The sequence below is a fragment of the Mirounga leonina genome, unplaced genomic scaffold (genome assembly GCF_011800145.1).
Source record: "Mirounga leonina isolate KUSES-001 unplaced genomic scaffold, KU_Mleo_1.0 Mir_234, whole genome shotgun sequence".
Classification (NCBI taxonomy): Eukaryota; Metazoa; Chordata; class Mammalia; order Carnivora; family Phocidae; genus Mirounga; species Mirounga leonina.
The window spans coordinates 1,059,165-1,078,700 of record NW_023270620.1 but is presented as its reverse complement, the minus strand read 5'-3'; positions in this window follow the sequence as shown (position 1 = coordinate 1,078,700).

Below are 19,536 nucleotides of genomic sequence, written 5' to 3'. Positions count from 1 at the left end.
CTCTACTTGGGAAGAACATATTTTGAATTCCTCTAAACTTCCTATATTGGAACTTCATTAATCAATATGAATCATGTTAAGAAATTTTGGCTCAAGTGAGGCTAGTGACAAGATTTTAAAATACATTCTGTGGATCATAGCCAAAAATGTAATCATTTTCAGGACTTAGAAATCAGAACACTAGCTCATAGATCAATTGCCAGATCATAAAATACAGTGTGCTGAGAAGAAAGAATATCTTGGACATTTCTGTGATGGCCCAAATATGATTGACAGAGAGATCCAGTCCAAATGAATGGCTGATTAACCTTTCTACTCACTTTAACAAATTTATAAGATCTTTGAAGTTTAGAGTTAATATAATGCTTCATCAGGCTCATTGAGACTAAAGCTTTATGTTGGGCTTTCTCACTTATTCACTGTTGGTTGTCTATATACAGAAGTTCCAAACAATTTTCTTTGCTTATGGAATCTAGATTTTGGTCATGAATTTGGGGGTCATGGATTTCAGAGGAAACTAGACAGCTCCATAGCTCCAGAATGGAAATCCTTTTTGCCCATGATTGGTTTGATTGTCCTCATTATCCTCATATAACCCTATTCTAGCCAGTTAGCTGTGAAGGAGATTCCGTTGAGTATCTTTTGGGAAAGGAAAATACATAGTACATATTATATTGAAGAAAACTACTTCTTCCTGACCATGGAAGCCATTCTATGAAGATGAGGTCCTTGACATTGACCTGACCATCTTGTCACCATGAAGTAACAAACTTGTAAAGAATCAAGACACCGAGATTATCAGAGCTTAAATATGACCCTTGATGAACTATTTATGTGCTAAGTGTAATACTCTAAAACAGCCCTATCACCTCACTCCTTGATATGTGAGGTAAATTTATATTATTAATGTCAGCCCTCAGAGTTAACATGGTTAATATCATTGCAACTGGAAACATCCTAACTGAAACATACCACTGAAACATTCATCACTTGCTACTCTGGGGCTCCTGTTATAGCTTAAGAAGTTCTCCAGTTACAGGCACATGGGCTTCTGTCCCAGAATTCATGCTGCTTTTCTTACCTGGTTTTGGCCTCCTAGACTAAAACATAAATGTCCACTTTATTGCTCTTCATAGAGCATTTCTTACTTCACCCCAGTTCCTCAAGCATAGATAATGTGATTAATTCATTCATTGAATTATTTACTGGATACCCATTCAGTAGCAAGCCCTGAAATAGGTAAGGTGTTGGAGATAAAAATGAAAAAGTCCAACCTCCATCCTGAAGGACTCACTCTCGTACACAGACAAATGAATAGCCCATATGAACAATATGTCATAGAGGGATACACCAAGTGTTTGTAAGCACTAACTGTATAGAGAACAGGAACTTCAGAGTGGGTGGGTATGGGGGGAATTCAGCAAAAGCCTTCTGGCCAACACCAACCAAGGCAAAAGCCCATAAAATACATCATTAATATAGGTCAAGCATTGAGTATCCTCTTTCTTTTCCACCTCATCCTTAAATTGTTCCAGAATCAAATGTGCTTCCAAACTGAAGGTCATTAACAACAATACAAACCACTCCTGCTTTTTTTAAAGATTTTATTTATTTATTTGTTTTTAGAGAGAGCACATGAGAGTGGGATTGTAGGGTGGAGGGGGAGGGAGAAGCAGACTCGGCACTGAATACTTAGCACGACTTGGAGCTCAATCCCAGGACCCCGAGATCATTACCTGAGCTGAAATCAAGAGTTGGATGCTCAGCTGACTGAGCCACCCAGGTGCCCCTAATACAAACCACTCTTGCTCAAAAAAGAAATTTAGGGACATCTAGAGGAAGAAACTGAAGGAGGATTAAATCTGTTTACCTAAAAACGCTCTCCCAATTTCTTCCACTATGAACACACTTCTTCATATTTTTGTGCTTATTTCTTACTCTTTTCCCCTTAGCATTTTCCAGTGTGTAGTCTTTATAGGCACCAGGAACTTTGTTGAAGGGTGTGGAGTGGAATGTCAGACTAGCACTGTGGCCTGCTTGCCACAAGGGCTGTCATGGAACTCCATCTGCCTTTAGAACTGTTATCCTTAAGATCAATTACACTATCCTTTTTATTGTGCAGAGGATGAAAATAAGGCAAAAAACCATGAAGTAATTTTCCATACTCACGTAACTGGTAAGAAGCAATTGATATCAAGCTCATTGGTTTTTCCACTATGTCATTCTATTACTCAACTATTGTTTTCTGAAAATAGGACATCTGTGACTCTACTTGAGATATAGAGCAATAATCATTGGATAATTATTTCTTATTTAACCAAATTTAAGATAATATTTGTATAAAACTAACTCATGTTGTAGACCGTAGCAACTCAGTTACTGAACAACATCTCTCCCAAACAAACTGAAAAACATCATCCACTTGGGGTCAGCATTCAAAGAACTACTCCTTCCAGTGATTTCCTATAATGTCTTCTCCATGTTTTCCTTTGTTTCACTCCACTAGATCACTTTTCTTTGTCTCTATTGACAAAGAGATAAAGGCTATAAAAACTGACCTTATAAATTGTCTCTAAAGCTTAGCAGTCATGTACTATTGGTCAAGTGATTGAAGTCTTAGTTTTCTCATCTGTGAAGTAAAAATTATGACTTTTCTTTAAAAGTAATCCCTTAAAAGGATGTTATGAAGATTAAGGGAGATAATAACATGTGTAAAGGGCTTAATACAGCATGGCTGCTTGGCACAAAAAATAAACCAAAAGAAGGTAGATGTTATCTGAATAATGATTACTTCCAATTTAAGTCAACAGAGATGGGAGGTAGCCCTTAAAATTGTTTTTCAAGTTCCTTTTGCCATGGCTCTTCTGATTGCTGCTCTGTGAAACTCCTCTATAAAAACATGCAGTTTTGTCTGTATTTGTTGATCATGATTTAGCAAGATAAACAATAAAAATCAAATATTTTCATTGAGTTCTCATTTCTGGTGACATGTACTACTCTCTGCCTTGTTTTTGTTTTTTGTTTTTGTTTTACACTCATAGGCCATGAGCATAGACTTTGAGTTGCTTATCATTATACTCCCCACATCCATAATAGGTACTCAATAAATTCTTGATGATGGGTGAATCTAATTGTTTACAGGAGCGCACTGACTCCTTTTCTTTCTACCCCAGAATATGCTCACTTTTTTGGAACTTTGTAAAAAGGAAATTACATACTTAAATGCAACAGCCAATATTAACTTGATAAAGATATGATTAACTTCCAAATTGTATGTGAAACCAAGATATATACTCTTTACAATGTGTATCTTTCAAGGAGTTTGACATCTGGATATGCCTTCATTTCAGACTATTGCTTTGAAAGGTGAGCTACTATATAATGCAAGGCATATTAGAAATTATTCCTTATAAAGAACAGAAAACCACTCAAATTCAAGAAAAATTAAGTTTATTGAAAAGATACAGGAGAGGGCGCCTGGGTGGCTCAGTTGGTTAAGCGACTGCCTTCGGCTCAGGTCATGATCCTGGAGTCCCTGGATCGAGTCCCGCATCGGGCTCCCTGCTCGGCGGGGAGTCTGCTTCTCCCTCTGACCCTCCCCCCTCTCATGTGCTCTCTGTCTCTCTCATTCTCTCTCTCAAATAAATAAATAAAATCTTTAAAAAAAAAAAAAAAGAAAAAAAGAAAAGATACAGGAGAACCTAATTTCAGGAATTCCTTGCCCTAATTGGTCTTGGAAAGTCAATAGACCTTCATATCTATATCCGTTTGTCTCTGGGGCTAAAGATCTCTCATCTCTACCTCTTTCCATATTTTCCACTCTATTTTTATTCCTGCTTAGGGCTTGTTTTTATTTATTTTTTATTTATTTTTTATTTTTATTTATTTTTTAAAGATTTTATTTATTTTATTTATTTGAGAGAGAGCACATGAGAGGGGGGAGGGTCAGAGGGAGAAGCAGACTCCCTGCTGAGCAGGGAGCCCGATGCGGGACTCGATCCTGGGACTCCAGGATCGTGACCTGAGCCGAAGGCAGTTGCTTAACCAACTGAGCCACCCAGGCGCCCAGGGCTTGTTTTTAGAAAATTATTAGTGTTTGATCTCCCACAATTTTGGTTTGCAAGCTGATTTGTAAGTAAGTCACCCATTTGCTTTAATCTTTATTTCTTAGTTTAATTATTTGAGAAAGAGAGAGACTCTTAGTGTCTCAAATTAGCCTATAAATAATTATTCTTGAATTGGGTATCACTTCCTTAATCAATATAGCTAATAAAAAAGAAAGGGTATATATGGTGCCAACTAAGCAACCAAGCATCTGGACAGAAGAATGAATACTCAGAGAGGAAAAGTGTGGGCGAAGAGATAGTATCTATGAGTGACCTAAGTGCGAAAATTCCCTATATATGGATTTGATAACTAAAAAAGAATTAAGATACACAATGGTGTAATGTGTGCGATCCATCGTATTGTATTTTTATATGGTCAGAAGGCACACTTCAGTCATGGCTGGAGTTCACACCAAAGCACAACATTCTTCATCCTTCACAGGACCCCACTGATAGTAGAGGCTCTGCAAATGCAATGGTGTTGATGTTGTTCTAATCTAGCTATTGCATTTGGGAATGCTATACTTGCAAAATTGTTCAGTGTGAGTGTAAATGGAGCTTCTTGCCTCCAAACAGGCTTGTGTAGGCTTTGTGGAATCTGGTTGGTATAAGAGAATTAGATTGGAAAGTATAGATAGAAGAATAGGAGAGACTTACGACCACTCTAGCAAGGGGAAATAATATTATGGTATAATGATTAATTACCTTCCCCAGTTTTTAAGTACTGGGAACACTGCTTACTTTAGAAATTTATTTTACTTTCTGAGTCATCTCATGTAAGCACTGTACATATAACTATTCAAGATTATCATAAAGAATAATGGTTTATTTCTCACAGTCTAGCAAAAAAGAGATGAAAAACATTTATCTGTTTTGAAACATCTATGTCACTTCTACAAATATTTGCTGATGTCCAAAGGCATCACTTTTTAAAAAACTTACATAGATATATTTCTGAAAATAGAACTATTACATCAGGGTGAGAATTCTTGCATTGAACCATAGGTATGAATTTCCATGACCCACAAACAATATTAAGTTTCCAATACCAGGTCATCAAGAATAAACTCAGGAAACAAGTGGTGTAACTTTTACTTTTTATTTTAAAAACGGGAACATAGGAATGCAACCTCACAAATGAGCTAAGAGAAAATTCTCTTCAAAAATCAATTACTTTAGCAAATATAATTTGACAGAAAAAAAGCAGTATGTTTATCAATATGCACTATCAGGAACTCTCACTCAAAGTTCATGTAAGTAATAAGTTTAGATTCATTGCTAATCAGATCAGTGAATTTGGGAATGTTTTGAGAAATGCTCATGACATCTTTTAGACATTCAGATATTACAGTGTTAATGCAATGTTAATAATGAGAACTTTTGATTATTTGTTTCTTTACATTTTAAGTTGACAAAATATAGATGAAGAGGTTAAGGACTATATTTAATGAAGTTAAGTCTTCATAAATGTTATTTTAAAAAGGATGATCACTACCAAACCTACAGGCATTCACTTAAAGTAGAAGGTTTCATTAGTAGCAGCCTTATATGTCCAGTAGAGTAACACAAGAAAGCCAAGGAAACATTTTTTTTCCTCCCATAATGGTTATTTAATTATAAAAAAATTTTTTAAACTTGTGTTTTAATGCCATAAAACTATTTCAGGTTAGAGGTTCCAGAAATTCTATATTTTCAGTGATTGTAAAGACATTTCTAAGATTGAAATTTTCCAGGATATTCCATCCTTTAATGCTTTCTCTCTGGTTATTTTAGAAAGGGAAGACATTAACTGGGCATCTTCCATGAGAATCATTACATAAGATGAATAAAAGTACATTTAAAATATTCTTTACCTCAAATCTTAACCAATATAAACTAATAAATGTAGGCTATTAAAGGTTGGAGGGAGTTTTTCTTTTTTATTTTTAAGGATTTTATTTTATTTATCTCTTTAAAGATTTAGAGAGAGAGCGGCGGGGGGAAGGGGAGAGGGAAAGAAAGAATCCCAAGCAGATCCCCCGCTGAGTACAGAGCCCAATGTGGGACTGGATCTCATGACCCTGAAATTATGACCTGAGCCGAAATCAAGAGACAGACAAATACTTAACCGACTGAGCCACCCAGGTGCCTGCAGAGGTATAAGGATAAAGCAACTCCTTGCAACTTGGAAGCATTGGTATATTTGTTTGATCTGAGAGGTCTTATTCTGCATTGTGACCCAACCATATTGTTGGATTTTTACCAAATTTAGAAGCATCATCTTAGGCCCCTGGAATTTTATATATTGCTTTGTGTTCCTCATGGAAAGAAAAGATTCTTGAGAAAGGCTTGATAGTTGAAGGATGCATGCTTGTTAAGTAGAAGACAAAAAAAAAAGAAGAGTACATTAATTATCAACAGAAATACCAGTTAAAGATAAATAACAGGATAGAACTTAGAGAAACTGGGAAAAATTAAGCAGAAAGCCTTGGTGATATACACCCCAATATAAGAATGGGGGGCAAAAGAAATTTATATCTATAGCTCAAATCCAGTAACTCAGATGAGAAACAAGGAGTAATAGAAAAAATGGAATTCACCTAAACCTTAAGAGAGTAATATAGTTCTAAGAGAGACCCTGTGGAGCAGGCAGATATAAAAACATGATTGGTTCTCCTCATCAGAAAAGCATTCTCAGCTGCCATCATGATATGCTGCCGTATTTGTTCATGCGAATAGCTTCCTAAATGTGTGGACTTGTCCCAGATCTCCACTATGTGTATCAGCATGGTTTATGAGATAGCATAAATTTATGAGAATATGCAGTGCAAAAACGCATCACTATTTCCATGCTACCCATCCTAAGAGATCCTTGCAAAGCATCGGCAATGTCTTCAGCCAAACCAGTATCTGTTGAGTATTAATTATTTACCAGGCACTTTACTAGGCTCCTGGGGTTCAATGCTGAGCAAAAATAGACAGGAGTCTTGCTTTCCTGGACTTCAAAGTCTAACCAGAGGAGCCAAAAAGTAAAATTATCACCGAAATCTATTATTTCAAGTCATGGTGTGTACAATAAAGGAAGAGTACAAGGAACAAAGGAGGGGATTCTTATCAAATTTTCAGGTTTAGGACCTCGGTGAGAATGTGTGAGTTGAAATAAATTTGAAAAAAGAATGTAAGTTAACTAGGTGAATGTGTATACGTGAGAATGTTCCAAGGCAGAAGTATCAGCATGCCCCAAACCTCCATATAAGGCCTTTGATAAAGCAGATGATTTTGAGAACGTGAAAGAAGCCCAGGCTGCCCGGACTCAGAGAGCTTAAGCTAAGAGCAGAGTGGTGAAAGATCGTGTGCTCTTTTGTCAGCAAAGAAGCGGTAACTGGTGAAAACTGACGGACCGAAGACAAGGGGCTTCTAGCCCAGGAAAACCAAAGGGTCTCTATGAGCAGGCTCTCCCTGGAGAATCCTAGAAGAGTAGAAATGGGAAGACAAAAATTGTCCTCTTTTCTAACTCATGGGCATACCCATTCGTCAGAGAGAGCCACTGTGGAAACTGTAGTTCTCACTAGCTGTCTGCACAGAAAACCCATTCTACATTTATTCCAGGGAGAAACTTCTGGCACAAACAGACTAGAATAATAAAAGAAGTCCTTCGGTTCTTCTTCTTTTTTTTAAGTAACATCTTTATTTTTTTAATTTTTTATTTATTTATGTTTTATTATGTTCAGTTAGCCAACATATAGTACATCTAACACAATATTTTCGAGTGAATATAATAAAAGAAATTTGGATTTGTCAGGGTCTGATTGTGGCTATTTTACTCTTAGGTGAGACTACCGTGAGCATTTCCCCCATCCCCTAACCGTATGCCATCAGCAGTGGAAAAGACTGGACTGAATGAAGGACAACCCAGACTGTAAACCAGACTCAAAAAGAGATGTGTCAGTGAGATTTGAGGAGCGAAAAGGTGCTGGAAGGGACCCAACAAAAATAAAAATGAAAACAATGGGAATCATCAGAGGAGAGAGAAGACCCAAGGCAGGGAGAGTTTCCCTTAGATAATCGAAAGGGTTTTCCCAATACTCTCAACCAATGATTCTCAAGGTGTGGTGCCTGAACCAGGGGAATTCGTCAGTTATTCAAACTCTCAGACCCCACCCCAGTCTTATGAGTCAGAAGCCCCAGGGGTTATGCCCAGCAGTCTGATGCACACAAAAGCTCGAGAACCACTGTTCTAGATATAAAGTCTTATTACCCTTGAGGACCAATAATAGGTTGAAGCTGCAACACATTACCCTCTGCTATGGATTCCATGTTGGGTAGAATATAATGCAAACCTAAAATAAAAGACATTTATTTCTGGATTCCATGTGTGTGGCTGACTAGTTGTCAGGAAAAACATTAACTTATACATCATGCCTCTTGTTCATGATTAGTTCTGAGTTTCAAAATATATCTGCTTATTTGGGATATTTAGTATATATATTTTATGTTGGATTTACAAGTATCACATGAGAGGCAAAATAATAATATGTAACTGGGGAATAACTGTTATCTGAAAATATTTTTTTTGATAATTCCACTTAGCACAGAAAGGATTCTACTTGAACTTCAAAGACAATGAGGATAGTTGAATAATTGAATGAAATGATTAGAAAGTTTTAATGTGTACTCCTATTATTAATATTTCAGAATTTACTTGCCTAAAGTCCATCTGCCTATATCATTCTGATAAGTAATGGATCATGAACACACGTGCAGATTTCTTCATCTAAAGCTCCTACTTCAAAGGTGACTTGGTGACCTTTTCTAAATAGTTTAGTGTGTGGCTCTCTCCCAGTATAGTGGGAGATCAGAACTTAAATCCAACAGGATATTATTGATATTAAAGTGAAGAAAAAAATAGAACAGTACATTCAAAAAGCCGGGACATGATCTATTCTCCTACTTGGGTAAAATATAACTTTGATGAAATTTGTACCTATTAATCATTAAGAAGCAAGACTTGCTACCACAAATCTCATGCAAATCTCACTTGAACTACAGTACCAATCCAAATCCTTCAAATGTGGTTGCAGGATTTCCAAGTCACACGGCCTGGGTTTCAATATCACAATTTCCTAGCTAGATCACCTTAAGAAATTACTTACCTCTCAGTCTTTTTTCTCCCTTATCTTCAAAATGGGCATAGCATTACTACCTACCATGGAAAACCGTTGTGAATATGAAGTGATGTAATTCATGTAACATGCTTAGACTAGTACCCACCACTGTGTTCAATATATGTTTTTATTATTATTGCATTAATAATAAACTTCATATTTTATATTGAAAATGAAACCCATGGAATTACATAGTGCTAAAATTAGTCCTTGGCAACCCGTCTGGGACTTATCTGAGCAGTACTACCTAAATACCTTTGGCATGCGATTCACAGCTCATTTTAAAACTTAACACATCGATTTGGTACAAGGACTACCATGGATTTGCATGGTAATATTATATGAGATGGATTTAAGCAAGCCATTTGAGATAATCCAAGCAAATTACCAACAGCTGATAGAGGATTTCTGCACATGTAACTGTGTTTGCTCTGGTCTTCCTGCCTGCTGGTAGCAGCAAAATAGCGCATTAACTTTATCCTTCTGGTGTCCACCTGGCCCTCCATGCCTAGACCTTGAGTTCCAGTGATGTCACCCTTTGATCTTTCCACTTTTAACATCCATCTGCTGTGTGACTTTCTCTTCCAGCCAGAAGCACAGACCTGTGAGAAAGAACAACCCCTCATTTAACATGAAAAACTGATTATTTCTATTAAATAATGTTTAAAAATAGACATGGTTTAATACTTTCAATAGATTTGGAGTAGATTTATTAAAACTTCAAAAACCTATTTGTTCTTTTGCCTATGCTTGACCTAACAGAAAAATGAAGCATAATACCCAGTGACACTGCCTACGTTTTTAAAATAAAAATAAATTTAAAATGCCACAATTAATCCCCACTTCTCAATATTTTTTTTTTTTTTAAGCAAACGAAAAAGAGATGACTTGTGGATTTGGAATAAGAGCTGTTATGTAAAAATAGAGTTAGAAGGAAAACTGAAAACATGTGAATGACCAGATAAAAGAACAATGAGAAAAAATGTTTAAGAGCTATGGTGCTTTCTGATGGCTCTACCCCTCAATTCAGCCAAAGGGGAAAAGCAGTTTGCGGTGGTAAATATTGCAGTCAGAATAGCAGAGTGCATGTGTAGCTACACACATCTGGCATGCAGGTGTCCAAGTGGAATTTGCCATCACTCCAAGAAACAGTCAGATGTTGTCTTTTTAAATGGAGAATGGTGTGAGAACTCGTGGAATTCGGTGTTAGATGTCAAGCGTACAACATATTCATTTAACTCGGGGTTGCAGTCAGAGTTGCTGTTTGACATCCTTTTGAGTTAACTTTACTCAATAAAAATGTTTCATGCGGGCGCCTGGGTGGCTCAGTCGTTAAGCGTCTGCCTTCAGCTCAGGTCATGAGCCCAGGGTCCTGGGATCGAGCCCTGCATCGGGCTCCCTGCTTCTGAGGAAGCCTGCTCTACCCTCTTCCACTCCCCCTGCTTGTGTTCCTGCTCTTGCTATGTCTCTCTGTCAAATAAATAAATAAAATCTTTAAAAAAAAAAAGTTTCATGAATATGAGACAAAAACCAATTTCTTGCCCTCCCATCAGAATCCCATCTATGGAGGGAACAAATGAAAAATAAAAGGCTGATTCTAGTTTATATTGCTGAAAACTTTATTTAATCTTAGTTATAGAGAGATCAATTGCTTTTTTGGTTTGAAAGAAAGAAAAAGATTATCAGAAAGAGTACTGATCACAGAATTATCTTTAAAGCAGACTCCCAAAAATGATGCCAAAATGGGCCATTCTTGACAACAGTTTTAAGTGTCTTCTGGCTCTTTTAATCCCACTTGGGGTAAATTCTCTCCCCTCCTTTCAAATTTCATGGCACCTGGAGATATTTACTGTTAAACATATTTAGTTTTATAAGCTTGGATTCCTCCAGGGAGAAAGTATAGTAACAAAAACAGTTACAATAATGAACATTTGTTGTCCTCATAGGAAGCTTGGTAAATAGCCCTTGATTTTTTTTTCCCCCTCATACCCATAAGTCATGGCTCTGCTTTCATGATGCTTGTGGGGTCTCAGAGAGAGTCAGTTGTTCTTGGTTTTCAAGAAAATCAGGAATGGGGGTGCCTGGGTGGCTCAGTCAGTTGAAAGTCTGCCTTTCCGCTGGGGTCATGATCCCAGGGTCCCAGCTCAGCAGGGAGCCTGCTTCTCCCTCTCCCTCTGCCTGCCGCTCTGCCTACTTGTACTCTCTTTCTATCTCTCTGTCAAATAAATAAATAAAATCTTAAAAAAAAAAAAGAAAATCAGGAATGGACACAAAGATAGCCTCTGATAACTGAGAATTCTATAAAGATTATTGACAGCTCTCAGCACCGCATGAGTAGGAACATGTGCAATTGCATCTGAACTAACGGAAGCCAAATACGCTGAGTTCCCTTGTCTTTCTCAGGCTCTTTTTTTCTCACCAGGCTGAAGGGACATCTCCGTGGGTCTTGCGCTGTGATGGTGACACAGACATTGTGCTTTCTCTCCGAGGACAGTCAGCCCTTTTTTTTTTTTATTTTTTATTTTTTTAAGATTGTATTTATTTGCGAGAGAGGGAATGAGAGACAGAGAGCATGAGAGGGAGGAGGGTCAGAGGGAGAAGCCCGATGCGGGACTCGATCCCGGGACTCCAGGACCATGACCCGAGCCGAAGGCAGTCGCTTAACCAACTGAGCCACCCAGGCGCCCGACAGTCAGCCTTTTTAACATTGAACTACCTGTCTGCGCTTCTGCTAAGGATTACATTGGTCACCTTTTATTCCCCTAAAGACAGAAACTGATTCTTAACCACAATGGTGTGTGTGTGTGTGTGTGTGTGTGTGTTTAAGGGATATTTAGAAATGTGTAAACCCTGACAGAAAGTTTTCTGTCCTGTCGATATTATTTTCATTTCTATTCTGATTGTTTCTTCTTTTTAAAATAACCCTATTGGGTTATTTCCCCTAATGTAAGATAAACTGATATGTGTCCATTATTAAAAATCTGAAAATTACACACACACACAAAACACAAATCACTACAATTAAATTTTAATGTTAATTACTAATTACTAATGTTAAATTTTATTTTATTTATTTATTTATTTTTTAAGATTTTATTTATTTATTTGACAGAGAGAGGTAGAGGCTCAGCGAGAGAGGGAACACAAGCAGGGGGAGTAGGAAAGAGAGAAGCAGGCTTCCCACCGAGCAGGGAGCCCGATGCGGGGCTCGATCCCAGGACCCTGGGACCATGACCGGAGCTGAAGGCAGTCGCTTAACCAACTGAGCCACCCAGGTGCCCCACTAATGTTAAATTTTAAATAATTGCTCAGCTGTTTTATTTAGAGATATGTATACATATTTATATATTCTTTTTTTTTAGTGTTCTACATTTCTCTAGTTTCTTTTTTTTAGTGTTGCATTTTTTAAATTTTATTTTGTTTTATTATGTTACGTTAGTCATCATACAATACATCATTAGTTTTTGATGTAGTGATCCATGATTCACTGTTTTCGTACAAGACCCAGTGCTCCATGCAGTACGTGCCCTCCTCAATACCCATCACTGGACTAACCCATACCCCCACTCCCCTCCCCTCTAAAACCTTCATTTTGTTTCTCAGAGTCCATAGTCTCTCATGGTTCGTCTCCCCCTCTAATTTCCTCCCCCTTCATTTTTCCCTTCCTTCTCCTAATGTCCTTGCTATTCCTTATGTTCCACAAATAAATGAAACCATATGATAATTGACTTTCTCTGCCTGACTTATTTCACTTAGCACATTTATATATTCTTGTATGTCACTAATACTGTCCTTCAAAAATATTTAATGTGTAAATTCATCATATTATACTGATATATTAATGCGATATTTTATCAAAGTTATACATATATATAGTTTTAAAAATCTGTTTCCAATGCTTGTAAAAAAAAAAAAAGAAGAAAACCAACATGAATACACTGCTAGTTTTTGATTTTCCAATAAAAATATCATTTACTGACTTCCTACATTGGAAAGATCAGCTACACAAACACACACACACATATCTACTCTATCCATATTTTTAATATAATGACACTATAATTTTTGGTGGCCTTATTATGACTATGTAAATATTTTCACCATTGCACAGTACAGAATATTATGTTGACATTTTCTATCTTGTTCAATTTCTTGTTGTTACTTCCATTATAGGTAAGGTTAATAATAATCACTTGTTTTCTCACTTAATTAGTTTCTCTGTTTTCATCACTAATTTATCACCAAAAATATTATCATTATAATCTTTTTGCTGAAGAAAGTGAATGTTAATCTAAATAAAGCTGAGGTTCAACCCCAGCTTTTATGAGGTCTGGGACTAAGTTCCTGGGCCTCACAGTACATCAATGTATCAGAGGTATCATTTGGTATTTGGGTTATCCATCCATCTTTAGTCTTTTGTCCATGGAGATTTGTCACATTATCATCGCTCATTCTTCCCTGAATGACTTCCACAGGTCCAATATCTCATTCACTCTGCTACTTGGTTCTGAGGGACTGAGAATCATTCTTCTGCTTTGATCCACACTGGGACTCCCAAAAAGTTACGAAAGGTTGTCTATGCTTTTATTTTTCTGGACATGTTTCTGGACATGGTTGTTCTCCTTTATCCTGCTAAGATGGTGAATTTCAATAATTAATATTTAAATTCTAAGCCAATCCTGAATTCCTAGGATAAGCCCTACTTGGAAATGCTGTGTTAATTTTTTATGTATTGCTGAATTTGATTTACTAATATTTTGCTAAGAATTTTTGCATCTGTATTCATGAGGTACATTGGTCTGTAATTCTTTTATTTGTAATATCTTTATCTGATTTGGCATTTTAAGGTTTGAGTATAAAATCAGTTGAAAAATATATTCTCCTCTATTTCTTTTTTTTTTTTTCTAAAGATTTTTTCATTCATTTACCAGAGAGAGAGAGAGTCAGTGAGAGGAGGAACACAGGCGGGCAGAGGGAGAAGCAGGTGCCCCGCTGAGCAGGGAGCCCGATGCGGGACTCGATCCCAGGACCCTGGGATCATGACCTGAGCTGAAGGCAGACGCCTAACCGACTGAGCCACCCAGGTGTCCCTCTCCTCTATTTCCTGAAGAGTGTGTTCAAGATTTGTAGGATTTCTTTCACATAAGTTTGATTGAATTCACCAGTGAAATCATTTAGACTTGAAGTTTTCTTTGAGAAAAATTCTAAATAACAAATTTAATTTTTTTACAATATATGGGACTATTGATTTTTCTATTTCTTTCTATATTGATTTTGTTCATTTGCATCTTTCATATGATTTTCCATATTGGGTATGTTGCAAAATTCATTAGTATAAAGTTGTTCATTATATCCCCTTCCTTTTTTAATGATTAAAAAGATCCCTTATTTATTCTTGATATTAGTAATATTTTTATGTTGATATTTAACAATTACATTACTTTTCAAAGAATAAACTTTGATTTATTGATTTTCTTTGTCTATTTTCTATTTTATTGGTAGCCGCGTTCAATGACCTTTCTTTTTCTTCTACTTATCTTGGGTTTAATTTGCCAGAGTTTTGTTTGTTTTTTATTTCTTAAGATGGAAATACATACAATTATTTTACACTTTCCTTCTTTCTAACATAGCCATTTGAAATTATGACCTTTTAAAAATACTGCTTTAGCCGTATCTCATGTATTTTGCTAAATGCTTTCATTATCCTTTAGTTATCATTAGTTCAAAATATGTTCTAATTACTCATAAGATTTTTTTGCCTTATAGGCTCTTCTGAAATCTGTTTCTTAAGTTAAAGATATTTGGATATTTTATAGATAATTTATTGTTTTTAATTTCTAATTAATTACATTGTAGGCAGAAGTCATATTCTCCCAATTTTGACATTTACTAAGACATGTTTATAATCTATAATATGGTCTATCTTGGGGAATGCTCCATGTTTACTTGGAAATGTTAGCATAAATACCTATGTATAGTCTATGAATATCAATTAGGTAAAATTCATCGATAGTGTTTTTCAAATCTTTTTTCTACATGCCATTAACTTTGCTGTATTCTAAGGTTTAGAAGTAAATCACACATGTAGTCAAAGAGAGGAGATCACACAGGGTGTGAGAACGAGGAGGCAAGAATCATAGGACTACTTTAAGAGTCTGTCTACCACAACCTAAATCTAAATTTTTTTTTTTTTTGTAAATATTATGTTTGGTTTTGTGTTTTGTATTTTTTATTAAGCTTGGAAATCTCTACCTTTTAATTAAAGTATTTGGTCCATTTACACTTAATGTAATTGTTATCATTTGTGCCTACCTTTTCTTTTAAAATTCCATTTCTTCTTTCCTTCTTTGTACTTCCTTTCCTAGAATCATTTAGGTGACACAGATAATTTTTTGTATTCAGTTTCATGTGTCATATTGATTTTTAGATATATCTCTTTATGTCATTTCGTGTTGCTCTGATTACAATATATATTTTTAACTTATGACAGGCTACCTTCAAATAATATACTATTTATAGTTCAAATAATATATTCTGTATTATATATAGTCATATATATTATGTACCATATATTATATACTGTATTATATATTATATACTTCAAGTAATATGCTATTTTTATATTATTTCACAACCATTGTGAGAACTTTATAACAGTTAATTACATTTTCCTTTCCTATACTTTTTGCTTTTCTTATCCTATATTTTAATTCTATGTAACCAAATTTTTTTCACATATGCAGTTCCTTTGTCACAACCACAGATTTCAAATGGCATATTTGAAATGCAGCTTAGCATTCTGTGAGAATTAGTGTAACTTGAAGGATTTTTCTCAGATTTCTTGCCGTTCCCTCTTCTTTCTGCAGCTTGCTGTATTACACTTGGGAATTATCTTGGGTACCTCATGGAGCAATGTTTTATTTCCCCTGCCCCATTTCCAATCTTTGAAAAACAAATTCTATTTATTTGTCCTTAAGAGAACACTGGTGGTGGGTTCATGACTCCTTTATAGCTGGAACTTCCAGGGATTTCAGTCTCTCAATCTAGCCCTTATACATCCATTAGAAGTTCTGCTGGTTTCTACTTACCCCCACCTATGTTGGACTTCCCTGATCTTATTGTTGCATGTCTAAAGATGATTTCAGCCCCTCTTTTCTAGAAAGAGTTGATTGCTTTCTGGAAATCAGCTCAATTAGCTTTCTTTGTGTCCTAAACTAGCTGATAATTTAGCAAAATCTATCATTTTTTGATTATCTAGCTTTTGCATATTAGGATGTGAACAACTGTCTCTTGGAGCTTTCTAAATCTTAACTGGAAAAGGAAGTCCAAAAAACATACTTTTAAGAAAAATAAAGCCAGGACATTTTTTTTTCCTTAATCTACATTCATCCTTATTATAATTCCCCAAAGACAAACCCAAGGAAACAAAAGCATCATATGTAAATGTTTCAAAAGTATTATTCTGGCCTAAGGATTAAGGATACAGGAAAATGCTCTCTTCTAATTAGCAACGTCTTTTTAGTGAATATATACTTTAGAGTTATTTGTTTCAATGGAGAAGAGAATTGCTGGACTTGTTATAAAGAAAAGTGGTAGCAAGTACAATATAGATTTTTGAGAGTGTTATATTGATTTGAAGCACTAAAAATGTGACATGGGTTTTTCTCAATAAAGTCAATAAAGATTTTTTCAATTAATAAATTCACAAACCATGCCTAATAAGAATATGTATGCTTTTTACTAAAGCATGTGAAATATCAGTTTAATAATTACATTGGCTAAGCTGAGGAATATTTATCTGAACATTTGGTTTTTAATATTTCACTAAATAACTAGAGAAAAAATAACCATGCCCCTAAATATATATAACTCCTCCTATTTCAAGAAAAGGAAATTATTATTTCCTTTTGAGCTATGTTCACTTAAATTGAATGACTTGATTTTTTTTATGCTTTATGCTATGATGGCTCCCATATGTGTTTCTTTGTGGAGTTTTTTTGTTTTGTTTTTTGTTTTGTTTTGTTTTTTGTGTGTGGATGATAAGCCATGAAGATCACTGCAGTTAATATCTATAAAATATAGCAAAAATTATTCAGACTCATTTTGTAATTATCAAAGACCACTGATGATTTAATGCATAGAGAAATTGAAATCTGAAAATTGCCTAGCTTCCCATAAGCTCATTTTGCTTGGTTTTTAAACTCTATTTTACTATGGTGGTCATTCAGAATGAAATCAGAATCTAATTTTTATACGTTGAAGAAAACTTGATACTTGAAGCAAAATAAACTTTGGAACATCATTTCTTTTTTAGACTATCTTTGGCAACCAGTTTTTCTTTCATTTTAGGAGAAAATTAAAAGAACCTCTAATTAATTCCTCATGTGGTAAGGTTAAATATATATCCACCACTCTATTTCTTTTTTTTTTTTGATATTTTATTTATTTGAAAGAGAGAGAGAGAGAGAGCATGAGCAGGGAAGGGGAAGAAGGAGAAGCAAACTCTTTGCTGAGCATTGAGCCTGATGCAGGGCTTGACCCCAAGACCCTGAGATCACGACCTAAGCCAATGTCAGCCACGTAACTCATTGAGCCACCCAGGCACCTCTCACCACTCCCTTTCTAGTGACTTCACATTGAACAATTGTCTTAAGATTAGGAATTAGTCAGAAACAATGTTTTTCAAAGGATGCTTGTATTTTTCTATTAATTCAAGGAGAAAAGTAAACATAAAAATAATTTAGGACAAATTATTATTTTCTCCTGATACCTGGCGTCTCTTTCACACCAAAAAGTGGCTCTCAAAAATGCCTCAAGGGAAGTGTATCCAGTATTGTCATTATAATAGCATTCTAAAACATGAGATTCATGACCCTGAGCAACCTCAGTAAATCAGCTCTATTAATTCATTTTATCCTGTTTATATAAAAATTCATTGAGGAAATCGGACTTTCACTTCCCTGAGAATGTTTCTTCTCCCTTTAAGTTTGTCATTTTGCCAAGCTTAGGGTAAAGAAATATTTAAAACTGTAATGTTATTTCTGCTTCTTAAAAATCTCATATCTGAATTTTTTTTCTGTTATAATGAGATGAGATTGAAACCTGCTCATATTCTGCTTTACTTACAGCTTTATAGCTTCCTTTCTCTTGCCCATCCTGAATCATGGGCTTGAAAGACAGCTACAGGGACACATTCTCTTTCAAAACTTTAGCTTCTCTGATATGCCTATTATCAGACAGTTCCACCTGCTATATACCTCTAAAGAATTCATCTGAAATGTTTGCCAAAACCTACAGTTTCTCTCTTCACTGATAATCCTATTATCACTTTTGGGAACCACACCATTATGCAGTAGTCTCCTTTTCCCTGATAATTCTTTTCATTTTAATGACTATATTGTCTGATATTAATATAGCTGCCATAGTTTCTTTTAGTTAATATTTACAAATTTTTTACACAAATATTTATTTGTTCAATCTTTCTCCTTACAAAATATTTGTTTTTCTCTTGGGATGGTGTCTTAGAAATGACACATAGCTATATTTTTTCCCAATAAACAGGTGACCTTTGAACAACACAGGTTTGACCTGCACAGGTCCACTTACAGATTTTTTTTAAATATAAATACAGTATAATACTGTAAATGTACTTCCTCTTCCTTACGATTTTTAATAACATTTTCTTTTCCTTAGCTTACTTCATTGTAAGAATACAGTATATAATACAAATAGCATACAGAATATGGGTGTATTGACTATTTATGTTATCAGTAAGGCTTCCAGTTAACAGTGCACTATTTGTACTTAACACTTGGGGGGAATCAAAAGTTATACATGGATTTTCGACTGCACAAGGGGTTTGTGCCCTAACCCCTAAGGTGCTTAATGGTCAACTGTATATCTGAAATTACCTGATGAGTTTGGTCCATTTACACTTATTATTACTAATATACTTGAAATTATTCTACCCCTTTTGTGCTTTCTCTGTTCTATTTTCCTATCCACCTCACTTCTTTCTTCTTGCTTGCTTTCAGATTAAACGCTTCAGTGCCGTTTTGTCTGTACTCTTTTAGACATTGTACTCAGCCTTGAAATTTTAACAAGACACATTTAATTTACTAAAGTCTAAATTTAATCAATGTCTCTACGCTTTTTCTAAAAAAATAAAAAGCACTTGAATTCCAGTCACCTTTCTTCAATGCACCTGTTGTTGATTTTTAACATTTTAATTGTATCAAGTTTTAATTGCAGCGCCCCGTGGATGTTATTATTTTGGGTGTGTGTAT